This window comes from Liolophura sinensis, chromosome 4 (assembly GCF_032854445.1).
Source record: "Liolophura sinensis isolate JHLJ2023 chromosome 4, CUHK_Ljap_v2, whole genome shotgun sequence".
NCBI lineage: Eukaryota > Metazoa > Mollusca > Polyplacophora > Chitonida > Chitonidae > Liolophura > Liolophura sinensis.
This window is the reverse complement of record NC_088298.1, coordinates 17,317,218-17,330,184: the sequence shown is the minus strand read 5'-3', so window position 1 is coordinate 17,330,184 and position 12,967 is coordinate 17,317,218. Positions and strand designations below refer to the sequence as shown.

The following is a 12,967-nucleotide window of genomic DNA, read 5'->3' as shown; positions in this document are numbered from 1 at the left end:
ATGCTAGACACCTTATCTCACAGCTGTCAGAAGTTTTGGTGACGATAAGCGTGACCGTTTGCGTAGTCTGACGTTCGCTGAAGACTACCACCTCTGCAACCAATGTGGTCTTCAGGTAGGTGCGTCACATGAGGGGAAAGTTCGCCTGTAACGTAGCATAAGTTGGTGGTTTACTCTAGTCTTTCCGGTTTCTTTCTCAGACCTTCATCGTATAAGTGACATCAGCAATCTGCGGATGGTCGTGGGTTTCCCCCGGGATCTGTCCGGTTTCCTCCCACCATAATGCTTGCCGACGTCGCATAGGTGAAATATTCTTGAATACGACGTAGACCACCAATCAAATAAATCAATAAATATAAATGACATCTGAAATTCTGGAATACGACGTTAAACAACAACCAGTCAGTCCGGATCGCTAATTCCGTGACAGGGTCGTTATCAAAGTCACCAGATCCGCATTAAAGCCTCAATGTGACATCTGTTATATAGCATTGTGTATTTAGTGCCCATATCCGGTGGTTAGCGATTTTGTTCAACATTAAAACAGTTGTTAACTTCACGAGATCGTGTTGATTTACAAATCTAGCCGAGCTCTCGACAAGGGTGTTCACCAAGGTTATTGAATTCCAGTTAAAATCTAAATTTAATTTTTATAATTGTCAGCAAAGAACGAAGAAATCTGTCGTTGAACTGGCACAACGTTATACTCTTTTAGAATAACAGGACGAAGTACAAAGGAAGTATCATGTGGTCCATGTGTGCCATATTGACTTAGAATCGGATAGATGTGATATTTTGTAACAACCGGGGAATCCGCTGCCAAACGAGGGAAAAAAAAACAGCACATAAAATAAATGAAAAAAAAAAACAGGAGATGGTTACGGGAAGACGTACGTGATTATACCCTATCAATCTAAGGAGTACCACAGGTGGACTCTCGCGCTATATTCACAAGTTTCTTATACATGTACGTTCTTTTTTAAGCATTGTTTAATGAATGTAAACAAACTCAGGTGCTTATCTTTCTAACCAGTATGTAAAATATTTCAGACAGGAATTCTTACATCTTATCGCCGGGGGGTGGGGGTGGGGGAGGGGTAATGTATTCACCGCCCCTCTTTTTTGCCCATTGTGTACAATATAAACAGCATGGATATCAAGTTAAACCAGAGCAGCGACGAGAGCGTGACAGCTGGAAAATGGTCACACGTAACTGGTGAAATACGGTCTCTTATGATAATAATTTACTTCAGTTAGAGTTTCAGTCTAAATGTTCGTGTAAATGCCTAAATATTAGCGACTTACACGGCAGAATAATGTAAAAACAAATGCAGTACTGGCAACAGGGGGGTTTTCGAGTTGGAATTTTTTTGTCGTTAAAGGTAAAAGCAGTTCTACTGTGTCATGTGACTGGTGAAAAATGTCAGGCAACTTTTGTTGATATTGACTGACTGATCAGCTCTTTCGCCTTTTTCCAGAGGCACAAATAACACCTTTTTTCTTTAGAAACTTCTCCAGATCACAAACGTTCAGCTTCTCAATTTTCTCTATCACTAGTCCACACTAAATTATTTTATGACACTTTTTTCAGGCGCCCGTGTTATAGTGAATGTGATAAAAAAAAAAACATTTTTGACAGGTCACACAGCTGTACTTTTTCTGCCTTCAATGATAAAAAGAATTCGAACTCGAAACTCACGTATGGCGGTGTATTACACGTCAATGATCTTGAATACAAACGATGTGCGCAGGTCAGATAACACTAACAATTTCACAGAACGTCGTTGAGCACGCCATGAAAGATCGATACTGCGCAAGATGGCGGCACTTTGGAATGTGGACGACTCATTGATTTTCTACTTGCTTAAAGTCTGTCTAAACTTACCGGAAAATCTGCTTATTGACTCGTAATCCTACGTGAAAAGATCTCCGGCATATGTGACTGATTTATTAGTACCATTTTTGGATATAATAAAGGACGATTTGGCGAAAAGAAAAACAGCCTAAACGGCTTATAATGGACACAATACAAAATGTGTAAACCACCCGGTACATGCAGACAGCTGGATGAGCACATACACGTCAGAGCGATTTTCCAAACGAATGTTCCGACCCACAAAGGATAGGTTGAATCCAGTTATTAAACTGATGTTGCTATATGCCTAGACTGTTAATTCAGGAGACCAATTTAGCCTAGAAAATTAATTAGAACATTATATATTTGGAACTTAAATATAGCATTTTGACCCAAAGAATTAAATCCAAATAAACTGAAATTTCCTAAGTTTTCCCTGATGATTCAGGATACGAATTTTCTCCAAGAAAATAAAATGAGACAATATTTGGAACTTAATTGCAGTACTTGTGGCTCAATCTACACATGATTTCTGTTCAAGAAATACAAATGACGTTTTTAAACTTCTAGATCGTTCATGAGACGAAATTCGTTGTGGGAATCAATCTGGATATAATTTTGCGGCGCGTTGGAGCATGGACATTTTTTGAAACGCTTTATTTCCACTTATTGCTTATGTGCTGAAATTCACTGGCTGCTTTATGAAGCTTATCATTTGGACAAAATGGAAAGTTTATTTAAGTTGCAGTGTTCCGTAGAAGTTAAAAGGACGCCGTATGTTGAAGAATCGCCTCAAATTTCAGGGTGTTGTAATCTATCAATGCAGGTGTTCGTGGCATAGAGTGGAAGGGTGTGCTAATTTCCAGGCAGAGCAATGCGGACGAAGGGAGATAACCGCATGTTTTAAGAACTGAAATTACGACAGCTGTGTCTCCACACTGTAGCCTATTCTGTTAAAACACATAGTAAATCCTACAGTACAGGGCACTAATCTCAATGTCTTTACGGTATACATTAAATCCATATGATATAACAGATTAAATCCTTACGGCATGAATTAAGTCTGTTTATAGCTTGGCACAGTAATATTGCTACACCTCCAGGTAGCATGAACGCCACTTCCTGGCAGCCTTGGCCAAGTATAACGCACTTCCGGTTGCATGGATACAAAATTATTTATTTCATGAAGGTTCCGGTATTCGTAATGGGAGATCTACAGCAAACCAACCAGGGAAGGATAGAGGTCTTTGCATCTAAATCGTAGAGTACACATGACACAATTTCTGACATCGGATCACTGATTATATAAACTTCCCAGAATTACACAGCTTGACAGTCCGCGACCTGATTGCTCAGAAATAATGGCACATCAAAAACGACCTACACACCCTGTAAACGAATGATAAAATCGACCAACAACATATTTGAACGGCTTTTAATATGCATAATGAATTCTATCTTTCTTCCAATATACATGTATCTGTACCAAGCGACCTCATCCATAGTGGATAGCTGTGCCCAAGGTGTATAAATATACAACTATTGACTGAACTGACAAACGAACTCTTTGAAGTTGGTATTTACCCGCAACAGTTGAACAAATTATATACCGTTTTTCTTACAGCCATGAACTCAATATTTCTAGTGCTTTTGAAACGTATTATTTCAATGGCAAGAGAAAAAGGGGCTCAGTGTCCAGGTACGCGACTCCCAACAGCTGGCACAAGAGATGCGGGTTCAATACCGGGTTTGGGCAGAGAAGTTGTGGATTTTCCTAGTTCTCACTGTTCCTGGGGTTTTGATGATAATCCAGTTAACGGTATACTGAAAATTTGATGTGATAAATATGAATTTGTGGCTAAAAAAATCTGCGGTATGGTCTTCTTAATTTGGGCTAAAATGAATGATTTTAAGCACCAAATGTCAACACATGAACATTCTGGGTTGCAATATGATATGAAACTAAACGACCATGATGACTACACGGTGCTTATCATAACAACGTGACGTCTCTGGCGCTCTGCTGATTGTGTCTAATTCCTCTTAACTTGGGGCTAGGGGTTGACTATTCATAGTGTTGAATAAGATTGCCACGTTGGATATATGAACAGTTACAATCAAAGCGCAACTGAGATAGATACTTTGTTAACAGATATTCTAGCATGGTACACGATCTGAATGTTGATTTGACTCAGCCACCTACAACATACCTTGCGTCTTTCCAACATCACTCAAACTGTTGACTGCTTCTCTTTGCATGATTCCGTCCTATTTTCGTACTTTATATACTTTCTAAGTTCTTTGGTGGTTTGTGTTATATGTCGTTTTTAGAATTGCTCTTGCGATTATTGACCTGGAACGCCATTTTGGTTGATGGCTGTTATACGAATGTCCATTCTGACGCATAGATTCATATTGAAAATGGTTGTCCACGCCGTACGTGCTGCTCACGAATCTGAGGGTGAACAGGTTTATGGGTGGTGGAAATCACCGTCTTTCGCTAAATATCTGACAAACCTCCTGATTTAAGGCAGCGGCCGAACAAGTGAGAGCTGGATTCGAACCTGTGACATCATGGACTAAAGCCCTGACAGTCCGAGCAATCCAGCAGATAAAGTCAGCACATGGCCCCATTTCAAGTTATAAGAAACGTCAGTACATGTGTTATTTTGACAGATCCACGTAATATTTCAAACTAAATCAAAGTTCTTTTCTCCCATTGACAAATCCATACTGTCTGAAAAGTCCGATCAACTGATCATTAAAATAATCTAACTAAAGTCACATCTAGTAGCCTCTCTATATTTGCTGACTTATCGCGAAACAGATCTGGGAGAAAAACTTATATATGTCATGACAACACAGCATTTTGAAGTAATTCTAGACCAGTCTACTAAATTGCAATTAACATCAGTGCACTTTTTTCTGCCTAATTCTGGTTAAGTCATGGTGCTGGTGAGCGGGGGAGGGGGGGTGGAGGAGTCTTGTAAGTTGCTACCTTTCTTAAGCAAACCTTGTGAATTAATATGTAAAAAAAATAAATTAAGTTTTTGCAGTATACATAGAAACCAGTTTCTTTCGCTGTACTTAAGCTGTCAGAAGTCGAAACTAAAGTCGGGCTGTAGAGGCTTCTTCTAATCAGGTGTTGAAAGTTCACGAATAATTATGGTCTTTAATTAATTTCCATCTTCTTTTGGGAATTATACTAATGACAAAACGAAAAAGTGGGTTGTAATCTACTCTGTAAAAACATAATTATCAACAATTATTTTTAAAAAAAATTAAAAAAAACCATTTCCCACCAAAACTGTCATATGTAAACTACAGTACTCCAGCTGGCCGATGACTGAAAGAGGTTTATTGAAGATCTGACTTGCCACATGTGGCAGGGCTTGGTGGGAGCAAGTATGCGAGCGAAGTATGGTAGGTCTCTAGGAATAAACCACGGGTGTACACAGTGAATAATAACTAGCCAACAAACTAAACAAACAATGCAATAATGCAATTAAGTAAAATCAAGATAAATGGCATTCCAATCTTCCATAAAAAATAAATAAATAAATAATAAAATAATTTGATTCGATTTGATTTGTTGGTGTTTTACGCCATACTCAAGAATATTTCACTTATATTACGGCGGCCAGCATTATGGTGGGAAGAGAACGGGCAGAGCCCACGACCATCCGCACGTTGTTGCAAGACCTTCTCACATACGGTAAATAAATAAATAAATAAATAATGCAATTGGTAAGTACTCCACACAAAAATCTAGCTAAAATTACGTTACAGTCTTCCACCAATTGCCAGATAAACATTAAACGCCTACAGCTCTTTCTCTCGTATTAAAGCTTAACAAACAACACACTGGGGGTGGGGTAAAACCAGATTGTGCACGGAATCAACCTCTATATGATGGAATGTCTGTACTGAAATCGGGGTGACTGAGTACTGCGCTCTCACGGGACCTCGGAATCCAGCCGCGTAGTAATTTCCATCGACGAACTATGTCACGTGACATGACTTGTCAAATTGCTGCGCCGCACTCATAATGGATTAAATGTTTGCTCTGAGCTACTAATAGGAAATAATTTGTTTTTGTGTTTTGGGATTTTTTTTATTATTTTGCCACGCTACTTGACAAAGGGAATTAGTCATCCAATTTCAAGCAAACAAGAGCTATTTTCAGGAATCTGTTATGGGGATACTAAAAACCGGCACTGTCAGATGTATTCCGTGCGAAGGTAATTGCGTGTAATAATGGAGGATGTTATTCTTGTACACAAGCACTTCGCGCCCTTCGGTTCGATCTCACAAGCCTTGCTAACATAAATGGGATTCTGAACAACTCCGTTTTCATCTCCTGGATGGATGGTTATTTGAATGGATCAGCAACTGTAGCAATGGACTGAATTTGATTTCACTGCTGTTTAACGTCATACCCATGTAGATTTCGGTTATACGATGCCAGGCAGTTTTATGAGTGGAAATAAGAAACCGATGTCGCCGGGATAAACCACAAAATATAAAATGCACTGTTTAGCAGTAGAAAATTTGTTTACAAATTTACAAAATATTTATTTATTTTTTTTATTTGATTGTTGTTTTACTCAAGCATATTTTACTTATACGACGACGGCCAGCATTAGGGTGGGACGGGAAGGGCCGAGGCGAACCACGACCATCGGCATGTTGCTGGCAGACCTTCACAGGTACGGCCGGAGAGGAAGTCAACATGAGCTGGACTTAAACTCACAGCGACTGCATTGGTGAGAGGCTCCTTGGTCATTGCTCCTCGCTGGCGTGCTAACCACCTCGGCCACGGAGGTTTCACGATCCTTGATCAATATGGGCCCAGACATATACACCATATCGGTCGAAGACAAGTCTTTAACGAACATTACACTGCGAAATGGGCCACATGAGCGCCCTTGGCTGGTTATTGTCATAAAAGCGCCATTAAAAATGAAAACAAGGAAGTGCAGAAATTATGTGTCCAAAGATAAGATTGAACACACAACACGTGTACCTCGTGGAAGGAGTCGCGAATTTTACTACTAGGCCATGCCCTGCACAACTGTTACATTTGCATCCGAACAATGGGGTAACACATTCTTATCTAGCTGTGACGTCCTGCATGCTGCGGCTTTAAGTCAGTCAGGTACTTCGCCAGGTGCTGTTTCAGCAACAGACCATGTATGGCTTCCTCCGCCCGTATTCGCTTAACCGCCGACATATAGGCTACATGTATTACTCTTCAACAGGTATCACAAAGTTGTTTCTAAGTTTTTTTGCTTAGTAAAAGTGTTTGCCTTAGGCAACATATAAAGTGTTTGACTTAAGATTTGTCGAGGAACAACACCCCATGTTGAACTTTAGTAAAAACTTCCGTAAAAACTAAGCAATATACTAAATTTAGGATTTTTTGTAAATCCGGGCTCGGGTACCTTAGTTTTTTTCCAAAGGTACGTTAACACAAGTCCTCTAGCATCACTGAATACTAAAATTTTACACATATGCCAACCTTACAATCTAATCGTTTAAATCAATTTTCGGCGAAACAATTACAGAGAAATGAATTATTTTATTCTGACAGGGTATGCAACTCTATATATCAAATATTTCTCACCTAAGTGGGTTTTTTTCAGCTTTTATGGATCGCTTTATGGCCGAGGGTAGGCCTACTATAAAAGAGAAATATAAAAATGTTTGCACTTGAGAGCTTATGAAGACATTCTTACAAAAGCCAAAAAATAAAATAAAAAATGAAATAAAAAGCGGCCTATCAAAATATTTTTATAATACTACAGTAGTGCAACACCTGAAACATAAACTCCCATCTGTAATTTTCGTTCCAAACAATTATATTTAATGACTACACAAAAACTTACCAACACCGGCTTCGGGCTTGTGGATACGCACAGATTAACTGACAGGGCACAAACAATAAACCCTTTGATGTTCTAGGTATATTTATATATAGACACGTAACATACAGGCCCTGTCAACATTAAAAGTTATTTCACGTGTAGACAAACACCAACAGAATGCTTATTACAGAAAATTTAAAGGTTTACTTTGGGTTATTTCTAATCTATGAATGGTACCTGAAAGAATGTAAGTTAACCCATAATGATTTGTGTGTGTCTTTTTCTTTAATTTTTAATGTAAAGTCTTTGTTTCCCCCTATCTTCTTTTGATGTATGCAATTATTTTGAAATATACATTCCGATGAGGGCGTTGACTTGTCACACAACGTCACACATCCATTATCAGTGGAGCCATCATGCGTGTTACCTGGAAATGCGCATTAAAAGCTGTCAATGCACGTTATCAAGCGCAATACCTGGAAAAGCACATCCTGTATGATGCATGCGTGGTCTTACGGTCACGGCCTGCTTTTGGCGTACCCTAGTGTAGGAATGACCCTACTCTACTCTAATGCAGACTTGCACTATAGTATTGTTCATGACCACCTTATTTCCCTATATGTTAAACGTTTGCTGTGACGTCACGCTATTGTCCGAGCAGAGGAACATTTTTCAAGAATCCACATTTGGGAGTTTGAGGTTTGAGCGGTGACGACTTGTACCACTTGAGTACGTCTTCGTTTGGTGTACGGTACAGCGGGATTCGATGTTATAAACGGCCTTTGTAGAATCATGACCGGTCAAAAGCAAAAAATCCGTGTTGAACATTATGGCATGGTAGAGGTCGTTCACATTTTTAAGAAATAAACAGATGATGGGATTTGCGCTATTACTAAACTGGGTCATGAAAAATGATTCCCCGTCCCAGTCATTGTACATAATCTTACACACCCAGTGTATGCTCATCCAGTAACCTTTATACAGTACAACCGGCTGGACCACGTTGGTTAAATCCTCTATAATATGCTGTTAGACACTAAAACACCGCCACGAAAGATCAACCTTGCTAAATTCGTCAAAATAATTCAGAGCAGGTCTGTAAAGAGATCTTTACAGGACCACATCAGTTTTGTCCCGACGCGCTTGGTGACTTGTCATTCAACTGACCCAGGTGAAGAGTTGACATTTCCGCAAGTCACAACAACATCAACTATCAATTCCGAACTAAGAAAGTATATAAGAAACCACGACGGTGTCATTTAAGGAGATACAATCAACGGTTTTCAATGATAAAAAGTATTCTCGTGGTGAGCTTTATTGTCTGTTAAGATCATGATATTGTACCAAATAATTACACGCAGTACAGTTTTCAAATCAAGACAAAATCCAGAATTGTTGTGTAAGCACGTGTGAGGTGATATCTCCCTTTCTTCCACTGAATTATTCTCGGGGGACAAGTAAGATAATGAATATATACGCCATACCTTATCTCAAATTCACACACTGAATTGAGGCTTCATTTACGACATGGCCAGAAACTACAACGTAAACCAACATTTCTCACATTTTCCGACAGAAAGCTTCATCTACGAATTGTACGAAATTAAAACATTATCTTAAATGCCTCCAATGAAGGTTTCATCTAAGACAAGTAAGGAGAGATGAAAAATAAACAAGCTTATCTCGAATTCTTCTATTGAATAAAGGCTTCATTCATTTACTACTTTATCTCAAATTTTCTCAGTAAAGGTTTCAACTACGAACAAGTAAGAAGGTGAAACATAAACTACCTTATCTCACATTTTCTGAGTGAAGGTTTCATCTACGAACAAGTAAGGAGGTGAAACATAAATTACCTTATCTCCAATTTTGTCAGTGAAGGTTTCATCTATGAACAAGTAAGGGGGTGAAACATAAGCCTCCTTATCTAAAATTTTCCCAATGAGGGCTACATCTATGACGAGTAAAGAGATGAAACACAAACCAGCTTATCTCAAATTCTCCCACTGACTTAAGGCTTCACTTACGCCGGAAAGCATGAAACTGAAATTCTCGCATTAGAGGCTCCGTCTATGACATGTAAGAAGATGAAATAAAGGACACCCTATCCTAAATTACCTTATTACAGACACCATATACAACAAGTAATATAAAAAAAACACAAGCTGACTTATCTTAAATTCTTGCAATGAATCCAGGATTCGTCTAGAACAAGTAAGAAGATGATGCATAAGCTACCTTATTTCAGATTTTGGCAATGTAGGTGTCAACGAAGACAAGTAAGAAGATGAAAAATAAATTGAAAGACCCATCTACGAATTATACGAAAATGAAACATAAGCGTCTTCATCGTAAATTCTCCCAATGAAAGTTTCATCTAAGACAAGAAAGGAGATGAAACATAAGCGATCTTATCTTAAATTCTCCCAATGAAAACCTCGTATACGACAAGTAATTAGATGAAACATATACGGCCTTATCTTAGATTTTCTCAATGAATGTTTCTTCTACGAAAAGAAAAGAGATGAAACCTAAACGACCTTATCTTAAATTCTCCCAATGAAAACCTCGTATACGACAAGTAATTAGATGAAACATATACGGCCTTATCTTAGATTTTCTCAATGAATGTTTCTTCTACGAAAAGAAAAGAGATGAAACATAAACGACCTTATCTTAAATTCTCCAAATGAAAACCTCGTACATGACAAGTAATTAAATAAAGCGGCCTTATCTTTTGTCAATGAAGGTTTCTTCTACGACAAGAAAAGAGACGAAACAAAAATTCAAATTCTCACAATGAAGTTTAATGCTTCAACTGCTACGATTAAAAAGATTAAACATTGAGCCGATGCATGTTTATAAACCACATTCAAAATGTTGCAAAATTAATTAGGTGAAAACAAATACAAACAAAAACTGGGGACAATATTGTTTTTTTAATACTTGAAACACTATGAGTACTTCAGTGAGTCGTGTCACCAGAGTTAGTGAGCTCACGCGAAAAGGAACACTTCCAAAAACCTCATGAGGTATAAACAAATGCTGATACCATCGGTTGTAAAACAAGGCCAAAGGCCACAAAGATTTTTAACACACCTATGTACTTCCAGTCCATGATGAAATCAAAGAAACACCTTAAAGTGCCTTACATGAAGCTTCTTAGGAGGTGTAGGGTAGAGCGGCGGGAATGGGGCAAGGTTATCATACGACACATAATATGTAATATGTATCAAATGTTTGAAATTCTCGCTACATATTATAAAACTGTGATGCGTTGCACAAAACTGTTATTCTGCAGTAGTATACCATGCTTGTACATGCTGCTAACTTCACAGTGATACCCTGTCGTCACTCATCACATCGCTTAATAACGTAGAATACATTTATTTCATTTTTTGGCTCCACCAAAAAGTGGTATTTTGAAGAACTACTCGCCATTTTGTCGTAATCAAGAACAATGCGTGTCTATGCACATTTGCATGTAGCGAAAGATAACATAGTTTAAGCACAGTGTGTATGGAAGATGGGACCTCTCTTTTTTCCAAATTCGCACGACAGCGAATTGAACTGTGAAACACCTTGAACAGATTTCTCTTTACCGGTTTAGCTTATAGTGTCCTAATCGCATCAATACATCTGTCACAAACGTATAAGTGTGTGGAATGAGCCTCATAAACGTCGATGAAAAACACAATGTCCCAAGTAAAGTGTAATCAAGAAATAATTTTAAGAAGTGACTTACCGTTTTCTATGGGTTCTGGGGACAAAAAAAAATCCGTAAACGTTGTTCTGTCTTCAGATATCGACCACGTGACCTTCAGCACTACGAGCAGCTCTTTCAATCGCAAGTGCTTTATATTCTTTCAGCCTGTGATATAAAAAGATGACGCAAAGTAGATGACGTAATCAGTCACGTGTCATGCCACAGGAAATCCCATTTTTTCATCATTGCATATGTCAGGCTGTTTTAAGTGAAGATGATGATAAGGCGTTGGTACAGGAGCACGCTGATGGCTTTCGCATGCCTGATCCCCTCTGAAATTCGATGCGCTGATGTTGCTCAGTATGCTACCTAAAGCCTGTAGCTAGGTAAGCTCATTTGTACCTCAAAGTCGTAAGTTGTAAGCCTGGAGCGTACGCCGGTATAAAATTATTTCAATGTACTATCGTTCAATAAAATTATACGTCACGCCTCTATTTCAGATCCTTTCCGCAGTCTCATCTAGGAGCTGTAGGAAGACATCACTTCTGCTTAAACCCTCTGGCTCAGATCGCCTGTATTCTCCGGCAACCTTTAACGTTGAGTAATTAAGATGCGAGACCATCGCGCACCGAAGCGAAGTAAATGATGCACCTAGTGACCTTTTTCCCTATCAACGACCTTGACACACATCTCCGTCAAGTCGTGTGTCGTCCATATGCAACCTCAGCTGAAAATATGTCACGGCGTTTTAGCTTCAACGATCCAATACTCGTGTCACGTTACCCTAATTTCATCCTCTCTCCCACAAGCACCCTATACCCCCACAGCACACCACCCACCCGCCTACCGCCACACACTATCCAGTCATGTTTAAAGCATTTTTACTTATCCGGAACAGAATGATCACATACAAGATATTTAGGAACCATATGTGACACGGAGTGCCCAGCAACCTTCGCATGATAACCGATACTACATGTGTATAATGACGCTATATTAACCTGAGCAGAGTGTATTAACTATGTTTATTTAATCACACATATACACTACCAGTGTTTACCACGTACTAGGCTCCAGTTACCTATAAGTACCAAATATCGTGTCACGCAGTTGGTTCTTGACTGCACCAAGTGACCCTATTACTACAGTTAGCTTGTGCCGCTAAATTTATAATGGCTAATCAGGCGTTTGAACTGGGCTAGCTTTGAAGCACCTCCGCTACATCCGTTCCCCAGAGATAAAGGACGTATGAGAACTTCACTAACGAACCCCTGTCCGACTAAAAGACCCAGGTGGTTGACAGGGCAGCACTCGCCGGATATTACTTATTTTGGGCGATCAAACAGATGTGGCGGAGAGCTCGAAACTAGGTGAAGCGCATTTGTCCTGGGTAAACTGTGAGGCGATGTATTGAATTCTTAACAGAGCGGTTAGTCATGCAACCATTTATCTGTTTTTGTAGTTGTTTATTTAATTTATTTAATTGGTGTTTTAAGCCGTACTCAAGAATATTTAACTTATGCGACGGCAGCAAGCATT

General features: G+C 39.0%; 1 protein-coding gene across 1 annotated transcript in view; it reads right to left on the bottom strand.

The window, feature by feature from the left end:
- Positions 1–11,944, bottom strand: part of LOC135464745 (homeobox protein Mohawk-like) — a 180,814-nt gene extending 168,870 nt beyond the window's left edge. Inside the window, exon 1 of the mRNA XM_064742276.1 lies at positions 11,468–11,944. The gene's annotated coding sequence lies outside the window, so the exon portion shown is untranslated. The remainder of the gene's footprint in view (positions 1–11,467) is intronic.
- Between the last annotated feature and the right edge of the window lie 1,023 nt (positions 11,945–12,967).